Source organism: Crocodylus siamensis, chromosome 12 (assembly GCF_052110815.1).
Source record: "Crocodylus siamensis isolate JL-2025a chromosome 12, ASM5211081v1, whole genome shotgun sequence".
In the NCBI taxonomy this organism is placed as follows: Eukaryota; Metazoa; Chordata; order Crocodylia; family Crocodylidae; genus Crocodylus; species Crocodylus siamensis.
The window spans coordinates 34,840,688-34,862,966 of record NC_143406.1 but is presented as its reverse complement, the minus strand read 5'-3'; positions in this window follow the sequence as shown (position 1 = coordinate 34,862,966).

Here is a 22,279-nt window from a genome sequence, read left to right as displayed (position 1 = left end):
GCATTGAAATGAAACAGCTGGTGACATTTCAAACAGCCCTACCATTTAGTACTTGCTAAATGACTGCACAGTAACAACTACACAGCCGGGTGCACATGTAGATGCACCCACAAAGTATGAACACAGGAATTTATCCCTGCGTTTCTCAGTGACAGTTCCACCAACAACCTACTCAGTCTGGGAATAAAGAATGCAGCTTGCTAGAGCAACATCAGGGATATTCAAAAGTAGCTGTTCAAAGAGGGTCCAAAGTTGGAGGAAGATCCATGAGTATATGCTGGGGGCTTGCTTGCTTGCTTGCGTCTCATTCAAAGTAATCCTCATTTTAAGAAACCAGAGATTCTGATTAATTATTTAAACCAGCCAGAAGCAGAGTTTGTCAGTTTGACTCCTCACCCTTACACATCATTAACAATAATCACCTCTTCACCTATTAAGATAACAAGGAGAGGAACTATTTGTATAGAGACAATAGAAATTCTGTAGCTTTAATTTTGCTAGTGAAAACTTCTGATTACATTTCTTCCATCTCTAAACTCTCCAGTGTGGGTTCTTAGCCCTTCTACACCAAGCCTTATCCTCTTTTCCTTCTTCAACTCTTGTTTGAACCCACTAGCAAAGACTTGCACACATCAGACTGCCAGCCGTTCTTAATCAGTTTGTGGTATCACCTTACATACCGTTCAGGGTAATGAGTATATTTGTTCACCTAGCATAATGCATCATCTATGAAACAACTTGTATACATAGTTATTGTTATGGCAATATTACTATTACTACCTGAAGTTCAGCCAATTAGTTTTCTACCTGCATTAGACAATGATCTTATCAGATGCAAGTGGGTTTTCAAGACTATTAGTGGAAAAGTTTGGAAAGAAGCACAAGTTATTTGATTCTGAGCAGGCAATTAGATTTCCTCATTAACTTTTTAAGGTTTTAGCTGCCTGACTTAACATTAATGTGAATTAACAAACATCCCACCCTACTGCCCACTGCCATTAATGGCAGTTCAATGAACACTATAATTATGATATATTATATCACTGGTAGCACGTCTCCATATTATTCACCCTTTCCCCCCAAATTGGCCTGACAGTAGGACCACTCATTCCCTAATTAACACCTTCTTTCTGTGGTTACTAATGAGTCTGTTGATACTACTCCTTCAGGCTGCCTCTATTACAATAAATTCTTGTGGGTATAACCAACTCCAACTGTCTGCTTTAATTAAGAGACAGATGTCATTGACTCCTTTTCAGTTAATACTTAACACACACATTTTCCCCTGGATGTTAACAGAGAGAGAAAAACATTTCATCTTTTGACTGCTTCATGTTGCAAGTATCAAGCAGGACCCCCAGAAATACTCAGAAATTTGGAATGAAAATGAGGAGTGAGACTTGGAATATGGCCGCCTGGAAGAAGTCAGCCTTGGGCTTCCTTAAAGAAAAAATGGAACTAAGAACATACGGCACTTTTACATGTGCTCCAGGGTGGGGGACAAGGTGGTCCTTTAATTAGAGCACAACCAAGAGCCATTCTAGTTAAAGCACTGTCATGCTCCTGTATCAGTGTTCCTGCACTTAGAAAAGGCAGCAGGGGCACCTGAACTAAAGCTTGTTCGATGAGCTTTAGTTCAAGTGCCCTGCTGCCATTTTAAATCACAAGGCCACTGATACACAAAGTGCAGGAGGCTGCATGGCAACTACCACGGTCCAGCAGACTTGATTAATTGGAATTCCAGTGCATCAAAGCAGCCTCGTGCTTGTGTATAGGCACCCATGTTTGTGACTGAGGTCCACAATGGAGAACAGAAATTATTTATGGAGGTCAATTAGACAAATAAAGGGAAAGAATTACTGTCCCACTTAACAGGAAGGATTAGCAACCCCTCTTGTTCTTTCTGCAGATCTGTTAGCAGCCAACAGTGGGTGGCTGTGCTTTCTGCATATTTTGCAGGGAGTGGGAAAGAAGCCTGATCCCAGTCTACCTGAATCAGTAGAAAGACTCCCATTAACTTTGACCTGTTTGGGTTTGTAGACTGAGATTTTGTTTTGGTACCACATGTGCAATAACATTAAAAAACCCTCTAGAAGAGTTAAACTCTTGAAACTTGTGACCTGTTTGGAGACTGTGAGCATGTGCAGATGGGTCCGTAAGAGTGGCAGGAAAAATCCTGAGGTAAGTGTTCACAACAGCTCTGATGGACAGCAGAAAGGTACCAAAAGAGTAACAACTTGACCCCTGGATATCCATGGGGTCAAAAAACCCCACGGGAAAAAAAGAATCAGTGCATGCTCAGGCTCCAAAGCACAACCAGGCCTCCTGAAGCCGTGCTGCAGCTGCCAGCCAGGCTCCACCCAGCTGGATCACCATAACTGCAGCCCCAGGAGGCCCCCAGGACCCAGGTAAGGCCGCTGGGACCAGCACAGTGCTGGTCCCAGCCTCCCCTACTGCCCCTGAAGTAACTTGCCACGCGCCAAAGCATGTGTGGCGCTGGCAATCCCCACGGACAAGTAGCTCCAGTGCAAAGTGCGCTGCTGCTAGTTGTCTCTGGGGAACCAAATATCCATGCATATCTGGATGTGCCCTTAGAGTCCAAGGTGCACATGAAGCAGAAGGCTGCTGCAGAGGCCAAAGGTCAGAGTGAGAAACAAGAGACCATGTCTTCACTCTTTAAAAGGACCACTGAAAGCAGCTTAGCAAGGCAAGTGGCAGCATTTTCCCTCGTGGAGGCTTTCTCAGTGGTAAACATCCTGCTGGAGAAACTTGATCACCCTAAGTTAAGGGACTATGTGACCCAAAACATACCCAAAGCTGGAAGCTTTCCATGTGTCAATAAGCTTCACCCAGATTATTTCCCTGAAGCGATTGCTCTACATACACAGTCCACAAAATCTGCATTGGCAGATTATGAATCCTTCTCCATTGTGGCCAATGTAGTCACCAACCCTCAAAACTATTTACTCCACATTTCATTTGTACCAGGAAGCTACACAGATCATAAGCTGCCTGTTTATCAAACAGAATCAGTCCACCTCACCTCACATCTTTCAATTTTTCTACTGTGGCGCAAGCTGTAGCGAAGGTAATTGTCAACTACGGCTTAGAATTTAATAAGATCTCAAAATTTTTGTTCAACAATGCTGTGTACATGTGCAAGGCTTTCCCTGACATACTCCAAGGAATGCTGCCCCAGTGCAATTCATGTTACCTACAATCGTACATTCTGTCTTTAATAAGTGACAGCTGGCTAGGCCTGTGCGAAGCAGCTAGTATTCACTTCATTTTTAGATTTGGTGATTCAGAGGACAGTGATTCAATTCAGTGATTCGAATCACTGTCCCAAATCAATTTGGTCAAATCTGATTCAAAGAATCAGCCACCGCCAAATTGGCCAAATCAGCCCCATCCTCCACCTGCTCTCCCAGCTCCCGACTCTTTAAAAAAAGAAAGAAAGAAAGAAAAATCACCCTGGGTCACCGGCTGCTGCCAGGCGGGTGGCGGGGGAGGGATCCCCATGGCCTCCACTGCCACATGCTGTGTGGGGAGCTCTGCCATGAGCCCTCAGTAGCCCTAAAGCCACTGCAGAAGCTGGTGAGTGGGGGCTTTTTCTTTGTTTTTTAAGGGCCAGGAGCTGGCGCAGGGCAGGGCAGCCATGGGGGTGGGGCTGGGAGAGTGGGCAGGGGTTGGGGAGCTTGTGACAGAATCCCCCATGCAGCATGGGGCAGCAGAGATTGCCCCCCTGCCTAGCAGTAGCCAGTGAGTGGGGGCTTTTTCTTCAAGAGCCAGGAGCTGGGGCTAGGCAGGGCAACCATGGGGGGGTGCTAGGATAGTGGGTGAGGGATAGGGGACAGGGGGCGGGGGCACCCGGGGGGATGGGGCCTGGCAGGGGTGTCCCCCCCCATAGCCCCCTCCTCCTTCCAGGCCCCCCTCACCCCTTACATACCAACATGGAGTTCAGGTCTAGCTCCCTGCTGCAGCAAGCAGGGACTGCCCAAATCACTGAAGTTTTCCAAATCGATTCAGAGAGCTTCAAATCAACTTAGACCTTTTAACTGGTCCTAATTCAATTTGGATTTGGAGATTCAGCCACCGAATCGGGCCGAATCTCCTCTGAATCAAATCAGCACCCAAAGCTTTGCACAGCCCTACATCTGGTGCACGCAGTTCCTTGATGTGGATAGCCTGGTGTCCTCCTTCAAGAAAGCCTTCAAGCACTGTCCAGGCTGTAAGTTTTGGCACAGGGAATTCCTTGTCGGTCAAAGGGAGGGACTGGCATGTGACCATGTTGCTGCCACCAGACCATGCCAAGCATACATGGTACTACCATCAATTTGTGAGTGAGGACCTGGAAATCATACCTAGCACACAGTGCATGCTTAAGATTCATGATCTCCTGGAACAGGAAGATGTTCAAGATCAAGCTAAGTTTGTGGCAGAAAATGCCACCTGGTTCATATAGCTTCTAATGTGGTTTGAAGGCTGGCAGGCTATGATCCACCCAGCATACAAGCAGCTGATTAATTTGATAAATTGGGTGAAAGACATGGCATTGCAAGAACTGTCAAGATGTCAACATGAAAACCAGCAAAGAAGAGACTTGTTTCATGTAATAGCTGTGAAGATGAACCATTACTACAGGTATGACCTGTCATTTAGTTCAAGCAATTGGCTGCCTCCTTATTTAGTGCTGTTCACATTTTGGACCCCAATCAGGTGCCTGTTCTGAGCCGTGACCCTCAGCTACTGAAATCAATCCCTGGATGGCAGAAAGAGCATGACAAGTAATGTACTGCTTACATGAACTTTGTCAAAGAGTCCCAGATGCCTGCACCTGTGCCTGCTTTGGGACCCTGTTTGTGACCAGTTTCCACATGTGTACACTCTGGCAAAATGCTGCTTCACCATTCCAACCAACTCAGTGGATGCTGAGTGTGCCATCTCAGTGTATGGAGAAGTATTCACCCTGCAGAGACAGAGAATGTCAGCAGCAACTACCGCTGGATGCTACATGCTGGCATTTAACACATAGCATGAATTGTCTGTCTCAAGTTTAGCACTGAGTAAACTCCTTTTTACAACATCCTTTAATATAGTGATGGGATTAGTTACAATTCATGTTGTGTATAACTTTAATTTCCTAAGACATTTCAGTTTAGAGTTTAATTCAATGATTAGATTGCTTAATGATGTTTCAATTAATGGCTTCTATGGATTTAATCAGGGTAATTAAGCCATGGTTTTGGACTATCTGACAATCTGCAGTGAGGGGTGGGACTACCAGGCCCCCTTGGGCAAACAGAGGCATTGGAGTGGGGTGGGGCTGCGACAATAAACCCATGAAAATGGCAGCTGGCCCTGTGATCTGCCCATGAAATCAGCTGCCTGCCTCCTTGATTTGGGTAGGTCCCTAACTACTGCTTCTATTTGTTCCTGCTTATATTATTGTTAAGAGTTTTGCTGGGTATGTATTAAATTGTATTATACTGTGGTGCCCTATGGTTATTGCATTAATAAATCTTTGTTTCGTCTTTAGACTGTGTTGCCTAATATACTAAGGAAACCAGGTTGGGCATCCTAACCAGTGTTCCTGAGGGAGATACTAGGCACTGCTAGTCAACCTGGACTAACCTGATCTCTTTTTCCTGAACCAATTAAAAGTGGGATCTGGCTCCTACTAAAAATCATCGCTCAACAGGTTTACCTTTGGGGTACCAAAGATACTCCATGTTGGATATGTTAATTCAGAAAATACACTAGCAGTGTAGAAAAATAGCTGTGCAGAACAGATCCACATGGGCTAAGGGCTACTTTTCAACCATTTACTACAGTGCTTTTTTACTGTAAAGCAATGTTTAAACTAAACCTTCAGGAGGCTAAAGAGATGGAAATCAATGTTATTTTATTGTATTACTTTACCATTTCCAATACCTTGCTAGCACACCACTTTCATATAAAACATCTGTACTATTCCTTTCACAGATCTTGTATCTTTTTATTATGAATAAAGTTGCTAAGAGCAGATTTATTCATTTAATAGACCATATAATCACATTTTTCTTGTTACTACACAACATTTTTATAGGCATAATGTTTTTATTATTTTATAAGCACATTATTAAAGCTAATTTCATCTTAAAGTGGAAAGTAGGAAGTATATTTTAAACAAATGCTTCTTTTATACCTCGCATGGCTTTGAAAGGAAACTTCTGCAAAAAATCTTTGAACTGCAAATGAGGTTTTTAAATATTGTTGTATATTCCAGCCAGATCCTCAGCTGGTCCTAACTGACATACCCACACTGAAGGCAAAAGAACCCATGAATGTATGCTAGCTAAGGACCTGACTTTAAGGAGGCATTAACAGTAAATGCTGTACCTCCAAGTATTGAATTTCTTTACTGATGTTTCTTCTCTGACAGTAACCACCAGTTTCTCTTTCTGCTTCCTCATTCTTATTTTTGGCATCATTAATATGTTGGTAAGGTGAATGAAAAGCAACCTGAAATCCTAACTTTGTGATTTACATCTATTTTGCCTGGTAGGAATGACAACACAAAATGCAGGATACATAAGATTTAGGCCACAGTGCAGTAGACTGTGCAGTTGGGACTTCTTTAGCAAGTACTAAATGACTGCACAGTGTTCGCCAGCACTGCACAGTCCCAGAAGTGCACAGGTCATTTTTGACCCTACTGCGCTGTAGCAATGAACTACTGCACAGTAGCTCACTGATACTCTGCAATAACAGTGGCATCATGGTTAGTTATTGCCGATGCTATGTCACCATAGCAATGAGCTACATCACTGTAGTTCATTGCTACAGTGATTTAGTGTCTCATGTAGATGTGCCCTGTGACTGCATATCTATAAGGTCAGGGATCTGAATGTTACTTGCAGGACACTTTGGCACTTACCATTTCATTTCAGAGTGGTTGTTTGCATGTGGAAAATCAGCAGAGGACAAATTAAGGGGCAATCCGAGTCCACAGAGATTTCCTTCCAATCATCCTATTCAAAGAATGGAATCCACCCACCCCACAGCTCAATCCCCAATACTGGGGCTCAGAGGAAGGGTAAAGTAATGTGTGTAGAGATCCGATATCTCCACATCAGATTTGACTGCCCAGGGATTCCCCGCCCCCCACCAGCTAAATAGGGCTCAAGTTTACTTTCTCAAGCATTATTGTGTTTCTGTAACTGAAAAGACCTCCAGATTGGGAAGACTGGGTCAGGAGGGAGGGGGTGATAGTACTAAAAAACTTCTTTAAGAACGTGAAGTGTAACGATTATAGCGAATTAATAATAAAGTTAAGGATACAAGGAGGAAAATCAGCAAATGTTGCTAACCTAGGAAAGGCACAATGCCATGTAATCTTCTCTAGTATTATTCATCTTCCTGCTCCAAAGCACAAGTCTTTTACTTCCATAAGCCCTTTTCTTATGGATAAGCTCTTTGTGATATTAATAGAGGAATTCAAGTACTGTTAGTCTTCTACTAAATGGAAGTCAACACAACATTCAATGTTTTCCCTGTCTTTCTGTCCCTGTATTTAATGCATGGTTATTGCACTTTTGCATGTCAGAGGTTAATGTCTTCAGCAAGATAAATATATGTGAGGATAAACATAAAGTGTCTAATGCGATTGCTTTGGAATAATAGTTCACTTTAATGACTACAAGCAAATGGCTGACATACTTTGACTTCAGAAGCTGACCCCCATTTTCTACACAGAAGATGCTAATAATGTGTTTATTTACTCTCTTTTTAAACAAGGCTATTTATTTCCCTGCTCCACATTCTCATTGTGACTTGTAATTATTAAATCACTACCCTATTAAAATAAATAAGGGGAGCCAAATAAGGGTTTTCTCTGCAGGTAGCATCAGCTATTTCCAAACTGGCAGGCAGAAAAGCTATGCAAAAGGAGGAAAGGGACGGACTCAAGAGGTGTGGTACACTTGGCTACAGGCTAGTACTACAGGCATTTGGTGGTATTGTTCCTGAACAGACATACTTTGATGGCTTCTATTATTGATTTTAATCATTCTACTCAGTACAAAAAACTGTGATTGCTAGGATTTTGTATTCATTACAGCATGCACTTCACTCTGTTTTTCGTTTCAGTAAATTATCTAGGCTAGGTAAATCAGTACTATATATCCTCAGCTGGAAAAACTGAAAAGTGACACTTTATAGTCAAATCAGATTAGAGCTTTTTGTTTGGAAGAAATGTAAAGTTATCCACCCCCTTTCTGCTTAACACTCAGAAGCAGCAATCATTTACTACACTGTCAATTGGATGCAGAGGTTTATTTACTATTAAATTCAGCATCTTTCACATGCAATAAATGATCATACCCCCAAGGGTGCAGGAAAAAGTCAGCATATTGCCCTGCCAGTGCCTCAACAACTCGCCAGGCTACAAAGAAAAACAAAGGTATGATTGTACCATGAGTAAGTGAACAAGTGCTCATTTTCCTCTCAATAGCAGAGGTAACAGCAGTAGTGAAGACATGATGGCCTAAGGTGTCAGTAGTCTACATACCCTAAGAAACCCTACGAACAAGCCTGCCACGCAGCCTAAATAGTAAATACAGTCTAGGATTACAAGATAATCATATTAAAGCTAGTGACCCACAGGCCACAGGGCAATCACACCTTCATTTTGCTTTGTAGACATGCCCAGTGATGTGCAGACAATCTAGGAAACCTGAGGAGGTCTCCATACCCGTTCCATTCGAATCCCCTCTACTAAGATTATGGACAAGGCTGCTGGTTGACTGATGTCCAGGATGGGTTTTAGTACTATGATACCAATCTACTAAGAAACTAATGACATTTTAATTAGGCTACTAGTAATCTTGTCATCCAGCTCTACCGTGAGAATTTGAGTTTACAAGTACAAACGGTATTTTTTATACCTCAACGGGAACCTAAGTATAATGTAAATTGCATTCTACCCTATAGCTGCATCTTTTTTAATAAGTTATTTGAAATAATATGCTTACAAATTTAAGGAATTTGGAGAAGAGTGTGATCCATGGTTACAAAAAGATAACAGCCTGTCTGTTTCCAATTTGTTATAAGTAGCACTCTGGCCAGGTCCTTTGCCATAAACTTGGTTGTTAACATGCTTTGTGGTATGTGGTAATCTTGAAACCAACAATCCATTTAAAACACAGCATATGCCATTATAGTATCAGTACCACTGACATCAGTCAGTAAGGACCCATCTTCTAACCGTAGGTTTGCAGGACTTTGGTGTGTTAATTGCTTTGAGACTAAACATGAATAGAAGTCTGAAAAGTAGTTTGTAATCCTTTAACCAAAATGAGTTTACCTATTCTTTGTTTTCTGTACAGGAAACTATATTCTAATTTACTACTGAAGGACTACTTCGACATTAATACAAATCCTATAGTACTGACAATATAAATTAATGCTGTATGGATGTGGTTTGTTTCTTCTGTCTGGCTCCAGGGAGGGACCCAAAACATCTAGCTTCTCTTACATTTTGAAAATCTGAAGGCCTTGAAGGCCACCATCTTACATATTATGCTTTCTGTACCTGTGTCCCCAAGCCAACCCACACCACAGCTACCACTTGGCAGAAACACCGGATGCCAGTGCTAAGAAGGATGCTCCAATTTCCAGAACCCTTCCCAGTAAAACCACCAACTCTGAGTCAATTCTGTATTAATGGATCTTGGCAAATGTCCCTTCCATAGGTATATCACAGACTGTCGTTAAGGCAACTAAGTTATCCTTTAACCAGTGTTTGAAATAAAAGGAACTGTCCTTGTCTCTGGTGGAGTGTGCTCCCCTCTCCAGATAGTCTGAAGCCATTTGTTTCAGGCAGGACTTTCATCTGAGTCTCAAAGAGATTTCTGAAGATCAACATTTGCCTTTAGAATGCACCAGATGGCATAGTTTTTCCCTTTAAAATCCTTCAGAGTTGATATGTTCTGAACTTCCACAGTGACATTATCCTCATTACCCCTCCCCTGAACATTACTTGGTATCATCACTATTCTTATATATGTTCTTGCCCACGTTGCTGATCTCCTCAGGAGGCCAGCCTATTCTATAATTACATACTTGGAAGAAGCGATTCCTGGCAGAGGGAACAAAGATTTGCTTTGTTTCTGTAAAGAATCCAATTTAGAGGGACAGACATTCGCATCTTTACTTAAGACAGTAAGTGATAGAGGCCATAACTTAAAAGATAAACAATTCAATGTTTTAGGTGCTATGGGCAGTGTAAATCCTCCAAATTACACAGGATCCTGGTTAAACTCATTATTTGCTGTTCAGAAGTCTTCCAGCAGTCTTTATCCTTTCATAAATTTATAATCACTAAATCCTTTCCCTGAGATCAAAGTCTTCTTGGGATACAAGCACTGAAAGATTTAAAAGTCATATGATCCAAAGGGACTTTGTAGTAAAAACTGGATTCAGTAAATTACCACCATAAATAAACATTACACCATATAGCAAGTTCATCTGCAATAGACAGGCCTGTTAATGGCTGGTTTTGATTCAAGGAGTCTGCCCTTTACAAACATTTATAAATGCTGATGAGACAGGTAGCTTTTCTCCAGAGACCCCAGAGATTATATACATACAAGATATGGTAATAGTTGCTCTTTCACAGGGCAGCTTCTGTAATCATTTAAGAGAAGGGTCTTTGTAGTACATATTATCCTAATTAAGTGAGCGCACAAGATGCACAGTCCTTGTTCATGTTTTAATTTTTTTAACAAACTTATTGCACATGTTTGTCTTCAGAGTACTATAAGACTTGGGAGGAAGTTAGTCTGGTAAGCCGATGAGAAGGCTACATCTAAAGCCATAGAAATCAGTTGGAACCAATGGCAAAAATAGTTTTTAATTTCCAAAATGTTCCAGAAATTTCCAAGATTACAGTAAAACCTTGAGGGACAGAAGACAGGGACCAAAACTCAATACTTGTCTACAGCACTTTCACACTTATCATTTCTGTGCTATCCAAGAACTTGAACATCTGATTAACACATTAACTCCATGAAACATTTCCTCCTTTCTGCTGTTCCTCAGCAGTAGTATGGTACAACCATTTTTAAAAGTTAAAAGTGGGCCATGCAAAAAATAAAATTGTATGTGTGTATATATATATGTTTTGTTTTGTTTTTTATTTTATATATAAAACACACACACACACAAATGAAACTTGGGAAAATCTAGAAGAACAACAGAGCCAGCTGACAAAGTCCATGCTGAGCCTGAATATACAGAACAAAAACTAGGTCTTCACTGGAAAAGAGTTATGATTCTTACAGAGATGGCTAAATGAAGGTCAAATCCTAGTGAAGACATGACACTGGTACAGTTAGCAAAGTAGCACAGGTAGCTCTTAACTGTATGTACCCACACGGAGGATTTACCACAGCTAACTGCATAGGAATAGAAAAACAAGCTTTATCATTATACCTCCCTTGATGTACAAAAACACAGCCTAGAGAGGTTTCATTTAGCATGGGTTTATATGGTACTAATTTGCATGGGTTTACATCCCCTCAAGTGCTCTTTCAAGATTTGGTTTGAACAACTCCTCAAACTTAGGGTGAAACTCAGTTGTAACTGTAATATCAGGCTTCAAATGGCTTCTGTTTGACAGGTACTGGAACCTCAGAGCTCACTTTCAGAAGTGGATCCAAACTTTTCTTAAATTGAGGTTATGTTTATCTACACATTTGGTTCTGACATGTAATGTTTCGTGCAGAACCTAATTGGCCAAAATGTTTGTGAGAAAGGGTCCCTGCTTGCTCCATGGTTTTCTGATTGGTAATATACTTTCAGACAGACTCGGCTGTATTTGTAATGAAACATAAAACCAGGTGAATTTCATCATGCAATTCCTGGGTTTGCAATGATACTTTTGCACTTCTGTTCGTATAGCCAGAAAAGAAATTATTTGGCAGCTGCATGTGGTAAATGCAAACAATCTGAGTGCCTTTTTGGAAGAGGGCAGAAAGTTCTGCGCTCCTCATTATAATTCAACAGGTCCTGTCTGACACTAAAAGGAAGGGTGGAGTGAAAATTTTCTGCATAAGAAGCATTTAGTCATTCAGCACAGATTTCACTGCTAGCATACGAGAAACCATAGTGGCTGTCTACATTCTAGGACAGCAGTTCTCAACCATTTTAAAATCTAGGCACCCTTGGTCAGACTCAAGACCTCTTGGAAAATGCCAGCATTAGCTGTCACATGTTTCTTGACTACAGAAAAATAATAGAGCAATTGCTCTGTTGAAAAGAGCTCAGAAAACTCACAACTTGTCAAAGTGTTTCTGACAGCTTGGATTCCTTTTTAAAATCTCTGGGTTTACACTTTGTGAATGATGTGTAGGTGTTTGCACACCTAATATGGCATGTCACCCTTAAACGGGTATAATGGCACCCTGGTTGATGATGCCTGTTCTACTAAAACAAAATATTAAAGCTGATGCTTCAATTAGCATAACAATTATGAGCCACAATTTCTGTTTTTCTGCTAACCTCTTTTGGCTTTATTGTTACCCAAACCTCCCACATAAATGTCCACTTGTTTGCTTTCTCATTTGTTTCATCCTAGCTGATGGGTAGATTGTAAGTTCTCTGGGAAAAGGACTATGTTTATTACTTAGAGCGCTTGGACTATGGGGGCATTAAGCTTTGACTGAGATTCCCGTCTACTGGCAATGTAAATAACAATAAACTTAGTCATACATCTACATATCAGCAACATCTACATGTGCACTTTACTGCAGTTGACTAATTAGCTCTGGAGTCAAGCGTCATCGCCCACACATGCACTGGTATTAGGGCACAGTAAATTAATTAACTCTTCTGTAAGATAGTACTGTAGGGGATAGTATTATCTTACAGTGGAGTCTTTTACTTCACCAAAATGCACGTGTAGACAGGGGCTAGCTGGGGTAGGATGCGGCTAAAGTGTGGAGGCTGCCTGCTGCCTAGCCCTGCATTTTAGCATCCTTGCGCCCCAGCTAACCCCTCTGCCACCACCTGGAGCCCAGGTCTGACCACCCCCAAGCCTGCTGCCAGCCCAGGGCTGCTCTGCCCCAGGCTCATGTGTAGATGTTGCTCCTGGGAGTTGTTGACTCCAAGTGAAACAGCTCTGAAGTGTATCATTGTGCATTCATTTTGCAGGTAGATGCACCCACTATGTATGACTCTGTTATTAACCCAGTGCCATCAGATTCACACCAGTGGAACTCAGTTGGCCTCTGTGGAATTGCACTTGTATGAAAATCAGAATCAAGCTAGCAATATTTCTCTGAAGCTGATTAAGTTTAATTGGTCCAGATCCACCAAAATCATGCCCCCAAATCCTGCTATATGGAAACTTAAGTCACCTCGCTTCTAATCATCACTTTGGATAGCTTCCTCTGCACACATCAACCAGTAGATGTAAACCAGTGCACTGAAAATATCATTTACCAAAATATTTTTGACTCTTTGGTACTTTGTTTTGACTGTTTGGGGCTCTTTTGAGAAAGGCAAAACCTCCAGGGCCTGCCCTGCCTGCTGGAGACCAAAGACTCCTGTTACCTTCCCCTCCTGGTGAACCATGGTAGCTTGGAACAGGAGGCAGGGTTGCCATCTGCAGTTTGGGACACCAAGTGTTAATGTGGGAGACCAGAACGGGGAACCTTGGGTGCTGGCAGCTCTGAGGTATATCAGAGCAGCTGTGACTAAGCAGGGAAAATAGCCAGCATGGCATTAGACAGAGAATAGCAGCAGTACCCTTCCCTTAGGAGAGAATACCAGGTAATGCTCAAAAGGGAGTTGTCCCAGGGCTAGAGCAACTACTTTCTTTTCTGGGGATGCATATCATGATGATCAATATATCCTGAGCAGAATAACACAAAACATATGGTATCACAAAAGAGGTGCATTATTTCACTCCTAAGAGGCAAGTTGGCACAACAGATCACAATGTAACCTAGTGTGTGCAGAGCAGAGGGCACCATAGTCACAGTTCTTCTCTTTGATCCTTCCTATATATGAGTAGCTTATGCCTATCCTGCTCAGTTGCCGCTTTGAGATTCCTTGCAACCAAGACAATCAGGAATACTTTGTCCTTCCCTGAACTTTGCTCAAAGTTTCCCTAGTCAAATTGGCCCAGTTTGTTCTAGTTCACTCAAAAAAGCTGCCCGGGGATGAACTTAGTAAGTTGGTTTCCTTCACAAACAAGAAATGAAGCCCTACTGCTTTTTTAACTCCCTAAACCAGCAGAGCGTTCATCTACATCTCAATATAATTCTCAAACATACACAGAATGATTCAGATCTCAAATGACAGGAGTGCATAACCTCGGCAGAGTTATTCCTGACTTACACTAGTAGAACAGTCTGGTATCAGGCTTGTAACGCACCCACGTGCTTCCCATGTTGTACAAGTTCACTCTTCTTTAAAAGGCAATAAATATTTAATATAAAAAGCTAAAACACAAACAACTAACTGTGAAGTGAGTCAACAATATAATATGGAAAAATAGGAATTTCCTCAAGGAAAACACATGGAGAACTAACTACCACGTAACAAAAGCCTTAGGTAAATCCAGGAAACACACATTTGACTTTGATTTTATAAGAATTAAACATATTGCACCCAAATTCTCAGGTCTAAGCAACTGCTGATCAAGGAAGGATTAAAGTAGGGTAATTTATGGCCAGATCCACAACAGTATTTACTTTCCACTTACTGCAATGTGAATTAGGTGCTAAAACGCCTCTGTGCATCTATATGTTAGAGCTGTACTGACAGGACAACACATACCTTATTTGACAGACGTACTGAGTTTCTTGGCTTATTTGGTTCAAATGATAAATTCAGTTTGTTTGTTTTCTCCCCAAATAAGAGTTTGACTCTTATCTTTTGTAATAAACAGTGTTAAATTTGCATTACCATTTCAGGTAGTTGATACCTGCTTGGAAATACTGTGTGTGGGACACATTACTATTTTCCAACAGGGAGACATGGAATTGTATTTTCATAAATATACTTCCAATATTCAGAAACAGACTGTAGAATATAACGGCAGCTAATTATACAGATTTTGCTTTACCTGTGCAACAGCTCTATTCTACCTAATTTACTAATGGGAAAAACTACAGTCCTCATTAATAATCCCATTGTAATGATTCAAAGTCAGATTATACCCTCCCTTATTTTCTTACCGTTACCTAGGAAATCCTAGGACTGTTAACAGGAAATCCTTGTGCAGGACCTAATCCATAGTGTGGCTGATATAATAAAAGCAATGTGTGCACTGTGAAGATGAGCAACATTTTATTCCTGCTCTCACTGAAATCAATTTTGGCCAAGTTCTGCTCCAAATGAAATTAACGGCCATTTTATAATAAAGTAGTTTCCATTTCATTGTTTCCAAATATAAATTTCCACACAGTCTAATGATTGCTGAGAATCTTCCAAGAATACCATATGCTTAAAATGCCAAGAGAGGGAAAAACTGATTTATTTACCAGGAGATCATCATGTGCTCTACTGCAAAGACACTAATACAGCTAAGGAATCCCCAAAGCAGACACATAAATCACTGATAGAATTAAGAGGAATTATCAGAATTACTGATGGAATTATTATTTGCAAAGTCAACATTTGAGCCACATCCTCTTGTTATTCAGTAAAGGTATATCTGAAATCAATTTACACCACCCAATTAGCAAGCCCTGTAGTTATTTTCTAGACCTTAGGCAAACACGTGAGAGCCCTTACACAGGTAAAATGATCATTTTAAGTTAATTCAATTATCATTTTAATTTAATTATAATTGTACTGATATTATACTGGAATAGGAGCCAGAATTCAATTACAGGCAATGTTCTGGCAGCCTTGTGCACATAGGTGTGAGGGGGTCCAAGAAGCATGCAAGGATGATTTTTCTTTCCAGTTTTACTATCCCTTTTTCATCAGTTGAATTGTATCCATTCTGCTCTCCTGCTGGAATAGGTTGAGACTCACCAGGGTTTCAAAGGTTGGAAAGGAAAAAGAAAGGAAAAGAGCCTTGCTCCTGCACTCTACATTCTTGCTCTTCTCGGCTTTCTTTTCTGACAAGGATTCTAGTTCAGTGATATCCCCCCCTTGCCATCCTGCTGTGCCATGGGGCTTATCTTGAGACATTCAGGTAGATATGGAAATACCTCTGAATCAAATTAAGCTACTTATGGCAGTATTCCCCTGTTGTGGGTGACAGCAAAAATTCAATCAGAACCCAGTTATTCCTTAGTATTCTTTAAAGCGGTTTTCTGTGAATGAGTTTAACTACACAACCTGAATAGGCACTACAGCCTAAAAAGGAGATTCTTGCAAATGGGTGTGAGAAGCCAATTCTCACATATTTTTACCAGGAGTTAGATACATCATATTTATTTGGGCTTAGAAAAAGAGCAGGTTAGACAGCCAATAAACTGTGGTCCTCAGCAACTATGTCCTTTTAGATGCTTAACTGCCAACACAAAAACATGATCCAGAGTGTCATGAACACAAAGGTGGGCATAAATTAATCAACTTTATGAGAAGCTGAACTATCAGGGCCTGAATAATTACAATATGATAAACACACTGCCAAAAATGGTCCTTGAAAGTACCATGTGTTACCGGTCGAATGCCCAGTTTCCATACCAGTTGCTTTGACCCTGATTCACCTCTTGCTTATTGAAGTCTGCATCTTCAACAGAGCTTCTATCAATTACATTTTAAATTATACTTAGTTAAGCTAAATCAGACTTGGGGGGGTTCTGATTTAACTGGGATTTAATCCTTTTACTGCAGACCTGTATCTCCCATAGAACTGAGACTTACGTAGCACTGATCCTACTACTGTATCTCAGGAATAAGAATCAATTAGCTAGAGTGGAATTTATACACTCAAGACTTTAAGGTAGTCAGATAAACAATAATCACTTACTATAGCACTTTCCACTCAAAAGTCTGAGACCACTTTCTATTATTCTTATCTGAAGTCTGTACATTGGGAAGCTGAGGCACACCAAAGATGAGGAACACACTTTTTTGGTGTTTCCATTTTTGGATGTGTAGCTAGAGAAACCTCATGCCTAATTTTTTTTAAATCAGTGAGTACTCAGAACTTCGGCTGAAGTTAATTGAAGCTGCAGGTAGTCCGCATCTTGGGGGCTGGGAGGGAATCAAGTTGGAACAATGTTTTTGGACATGAAAGTCTGCAACTAGAATCATAGGAAAGTAGGACCAAAAGGGACCTTATGAGGTCATCTAGTCTACCCCCCTGCCAAGGCAGGAGCACAAATCAGCCAAGCCAAGTATATGTCTAACCTACTCTTGAAATTTTCCAAGAATGGGGATTTTATAATTTCTCTTGGTAGTCTGTTCTAGTGTTTATAATCAGAAAATTCCTATTAATCTCCAATCTTAATTTCCACTGCTGCAGCTTTAGGCTGCTGGCCCTGTCCCCTAGAGCCACACAGAGAAGCTCATGTATATGTTCTCTACAACTGTCTTCTAAATATTTGAAGGCTATATTCAAATCCTCTGCCTCCTCCCCACAATTCTTCTCTTCTCCAGGCTAAATAATCCCAGTTCTTTTAAGCCTTTCCTTGTAAATTTTGCCTCCCAGATTCCTAATCATCTTTGTTCCTCTGCACTGGACTCTTTTCAAACTGTCCACGTCATTCTTGGAAAAACTCTCTTGATCAGAGATCCACCTCCTGTCTCTGGTCACACAAGAAATTCATTGCAATGCAGGGAATAGAAAACTGTATAGTAACTAGGCTAATGACTCAGTTGTGGATCATCCAGTACTATATCTCCAGTGCATAACCTGGATGACACTGGTGAAATGTCAGTTCTTAATCACCCACACAGGCACAGATTTGGAAGTATTCTGTAGCCATTTAGGAGGCCGGTTAGGAAATACTCACAGGCTTTTGCACCATACTATATGCCTATCACTTAAGAAAAACATCTCTGAAGCATGAAGAACATATGCAGGGGAAGGTGCCTTAAACAAGAATGAATGGAGAGACCAGAGGGGAAAAAACGCAGATATTTCTCTGGCTACTTGTAGACTTCTATAGACATGGTTTACAGCCCAAAATGCCTAATCCAAAACACCTGGGCCTATAAATTATTGTCTTACTGATAATTATTTTTAAAAGTATTTTTGCCCAAGGAAAGTATAATTCAGTTGAAGCTGTTCTTGTAACTAAAGATTTCTTTTGGGAGTTAAATTTAGCAAACCAGATCCCAGGTGACAACTCAGCAAACAGCATATAATTTTATTCCTGTTACTAAGCCTGACATTTTTCAAATGATGATGTTGGATTTTGAATGAACAAAGGTTAATACAGTTGGCTAAATGCCACACACAAATGCTAATACACTCCCTGAATACAGCCCTTAAACCAGAACTGGTCTGGGTAACCCTTCTTTAGAACTGTCCACCTGGGAGGGGGAAGTGGGAATGCGCCAGGGGTGACAATCCTCTGCAAAGGAGGAGAAGGGGTCAGTCAGAAAAATTAAGGGAGGATCCCTGCCATCACTGGTGTTGTTCTTGGTAACTCATATCAGCTAAGGTTCTGCTTTAGTATGTCCAAGCAACAAACTGAAGAGCTGAAAACCACCATGGGTTTTCAAATACTTTCATATAATTTTACGCATTTTAACATGGAAAATATGTCATTGGCATCCCCCTCCACCCAGACTAGTGTCTTTCCATTCCGTATCATGTAATATCCATGTAGAAGCTACAGTAATCAATAACAGAAATTTAGTGGGAGGGAAATGCTGCATATGTTTTCTACTGTCCTTTACCGCAGTTCAGCAGGTGAAGAGTGAGGCAAGATCTCCAGTTATCCAGCTGTGTTCTGCAGCTCAAATAACTGCATTAAACAGTTTGGAAATGTCTGGTTTAAGAGTTAAAAAACAAGGAATGAAATGTTAATTACTGTAAAGAGCACACTATATGTAACTAAATGTATTAATGCTCTCCCATTTCATAGTTTCATAGTTGGTAGGGTCGGAAGGGGCCTGAGCAGATCATCGAGTCTAACCCCCTGCCATGGCAGGAAGGAGTACTGGGGTCAAATGACCCCAGCAAGGTGTACATCCAGCCTCCTGTTGAAGACCCCCAGGGTAGGAGCCAGCACCACTTCTCTTGGAATATTCTGGGATAGATTTTAGAGACTTACCAATTTGGTGATTTTAAAAAGTGACCTAAAAGGAAAGGAACAGGTTCACTTTTAAAAAAATAAACCCTTTTTCTGTTATTCATTAGCTTCTTGTTTTGTGTTGTTTGGAAAAAAAATCTTTTTTTTTTTTTTTGTACTTTATAGTATCCTCTACCAATATTAAAAAATGAGAAATGTGAGGGGCCAGATGTTCAGCTGATAGAAATTAGCAAGTCTCACTCAAAATGAAAATTAAATTTAAAACTCAGAATAAATGTAAAACACTATTGCAATAAGCTAGCCTAGTCTTTCAAAATAAATCTTTTCCACCTAAAAAAAAAAAAAAGAGAAAGTTGGGTTTTTGTTTTTTAAAAGCTACAAGGAAATTTTGTTTAGGAAATATACTCCTCTTCTTTCTGTGAAAGCAAAGTGTAAATTCACTTCTACAACATATATCCACTGAGAATAATCCTCACACAGCAAAGAAATAAATGCTGCATAAAACTACCTCTCAAACCCTGCACATATGCAAAAAAGAGAGACTAGACCAGCCAAGAATGTAAAGCAGAAAGCAAAGCAGATGTGTAGTAAAAGTCATCAGATATTATTGTTTCAGGGAGGTTGGGAGAGATTTACTGGCTTTTTTAGAATGAAACCTAAAATTCATATCTGGTGGAAATCTGTACATGCTACTGACTCAGACTTCTGAAATATCCATGCCACTATTCTAGCTTAGTTGTTAATACTGCACTTTTGCATGCGCAAATCTCAAAGCAGTTCACACTTTAATAATTCTTTTATGGAGATGGGAAACTCATGCACAGTTAGATGAATTCATTGACCCAGAGTTACGCTGCAGCATAAAAGCAGAGTTGAGAATAAAACCTAGCTTTCTGTGCTCCCAGTACTAGGTCTTAGTAGGAGACAGTCACACTTCAGTCAACTGCATTTACTGAGACTCTGAAATTACTGAAGTGGGTCTTGCCAGGAGCTTAATCCTCTGGGATGCTCACCTCTCACGAAGCACTCAGAACATCACAGGATTAGGCCATGAAGAACTAAGCAGCTATCACAATCTTGGCTGTGCTGCCACGGAAGTCAAATGTATTTGTGACACTGAAAACAGTGAAAACAAGACTGAACTCCGTAATATCTAACATTGAAATGACTGCTCATTTAGGACAACTACACAATCTTGCATTGACCAATGGGTAGCATAGGTACATAGGACCTCTCTGCATCAACCCATGAAAGACTGCTCCTTCAGGAACTGAAACTCTTTTCCAAGGTATGTATAGGCACCCCCAACTCCCTTTGAAATAACATGTCTAGTCGTTGATGCATATGAGTGTTGAAATCCAGATAGGACAAATGCTAATCAAAGCCACAGGATGCAAGATATTGTTCAGAATTCAGCTATTGTTGCTGAGGAAAAGTTTGTTCCCCAGAGAGAATCAACATGTTTTGACTAGTAGGGTCAGCAAAAAAATCAGAGTTCAGTAGGGCTGTGCAAAGCTTCGGTTGCTGATTCAATTTGGCAGAGATTCAGCCCAATTTGGTGGCCAAATATCCAAATCCAAATCAAATCAGAGGACCCTTTGACCTCTCTGAATTGCATTGGAACCCTCCAAATTGATTCAGAGAGATTCGGAAAGATTCAGAGATCGGACATAGAGACCGCTTCAGCTGTTTTTTCTACATACCTCTAGGTACCAGGTAACTCGTGAATGCTGCGATGCTGGGGCACATGGAACTTCCCACAGAAGCACAGGGGGGTCCCCAGCATGCTTGGCAGCAGACCCGGAAGTGGACCAGAAGTACTTCTGGTCCACTTCCGGGTCTGCTGGGGAGCCTGCGGGGGCGGGGAGGAGGCCCACACGCCCCCCCGGCTTGGTGACTGGTGCCACCTGGGTCTGGGGGGGGCATCTGGAGTCCCCCCACAGCTGATCGCCGAGCCAGAGGGTGAGGGAGACCCCCAGTGCACTCCCCAACAGACCCAAAAGTGGGCTGGAAGTACTTCCTGTCCACTTCCGGGTTCACTGCTGAGCACATGGGGGGGCGCCCCCCTCTGCACTCCTGTGGGATGCTCCACGCACCCCAGCATCACAGCGATGATGAGCCACACTGATACTTTGAGGTATGTAGAAAAACTTTTAAAGCTATGTCTGAATCACTGATTCTCTGAATCAGCATCAAATCTTCAGATTCAGCCGAATCAAATCAGGGACAGTGATCCAAATCAATTAATCAAATCACTGTCCCTGATTCAAGCCGAATCCAAATCTGAATCAAATAGGGCCCGCTTCACTCTCCCCTAGAGTTCAGTTGGTTAAACAGCACCAGTGGACATCAGTCTAAAGTCCAGATGCTCAGCTACATACACAGGTATTTTCCCAAAGTCAGGTAGACCCAGAAAGGTCATTAAGAGGTGTTATGGAAACAGACAGAATAAATAAGTTCATCACTAGCTAATCTTGTGTATATTCTTCTCCTTTATACAATAAGTAATTGCCCCATAATAACAACTCAGTTTGTACTTGGAAGCAATTTTACTTCTAAAGTAACCATACACAGGAAAAGTTAGTGTATGGATTTACAATGACTTGTCCATTTAAAAACAGAATATGCAAAGGTCATACTCAATATTCAGGGTGGAGTTGTTTCATGTCATTTATCCATGTTGGGAAATGAAGTATCCCATCCTTACTTTCAATTCAGAGAGCCACAGATAGTTTTGCTAGTATAAGAGCTAACATGATACAAACTGGTACAAAGCATACTATATTTATGCTAGCTGTTAGGGCTGGGCAAAGCTTCGGTAGCCAATTCGAGTAGGAGGAGATTCAGCCCAGTTTGGTGGTCGACTCTCCAAATCTGAATCAAATCAGGAGACCCGGTAAAAGGTTTGTAAGGGGATGGGGGTGTGCCACTTACCGTGGGACCCCGATCCCCGGATGTCCCCTGGAGAGGAGGGGTACGCGTGGGACCGTCCCGCTTCGCCGCTCTCGCCTGCCACGACTTGATGGAAATATGGGGTTCACCCTTGCCGGGAAGCTGGCGGTCCA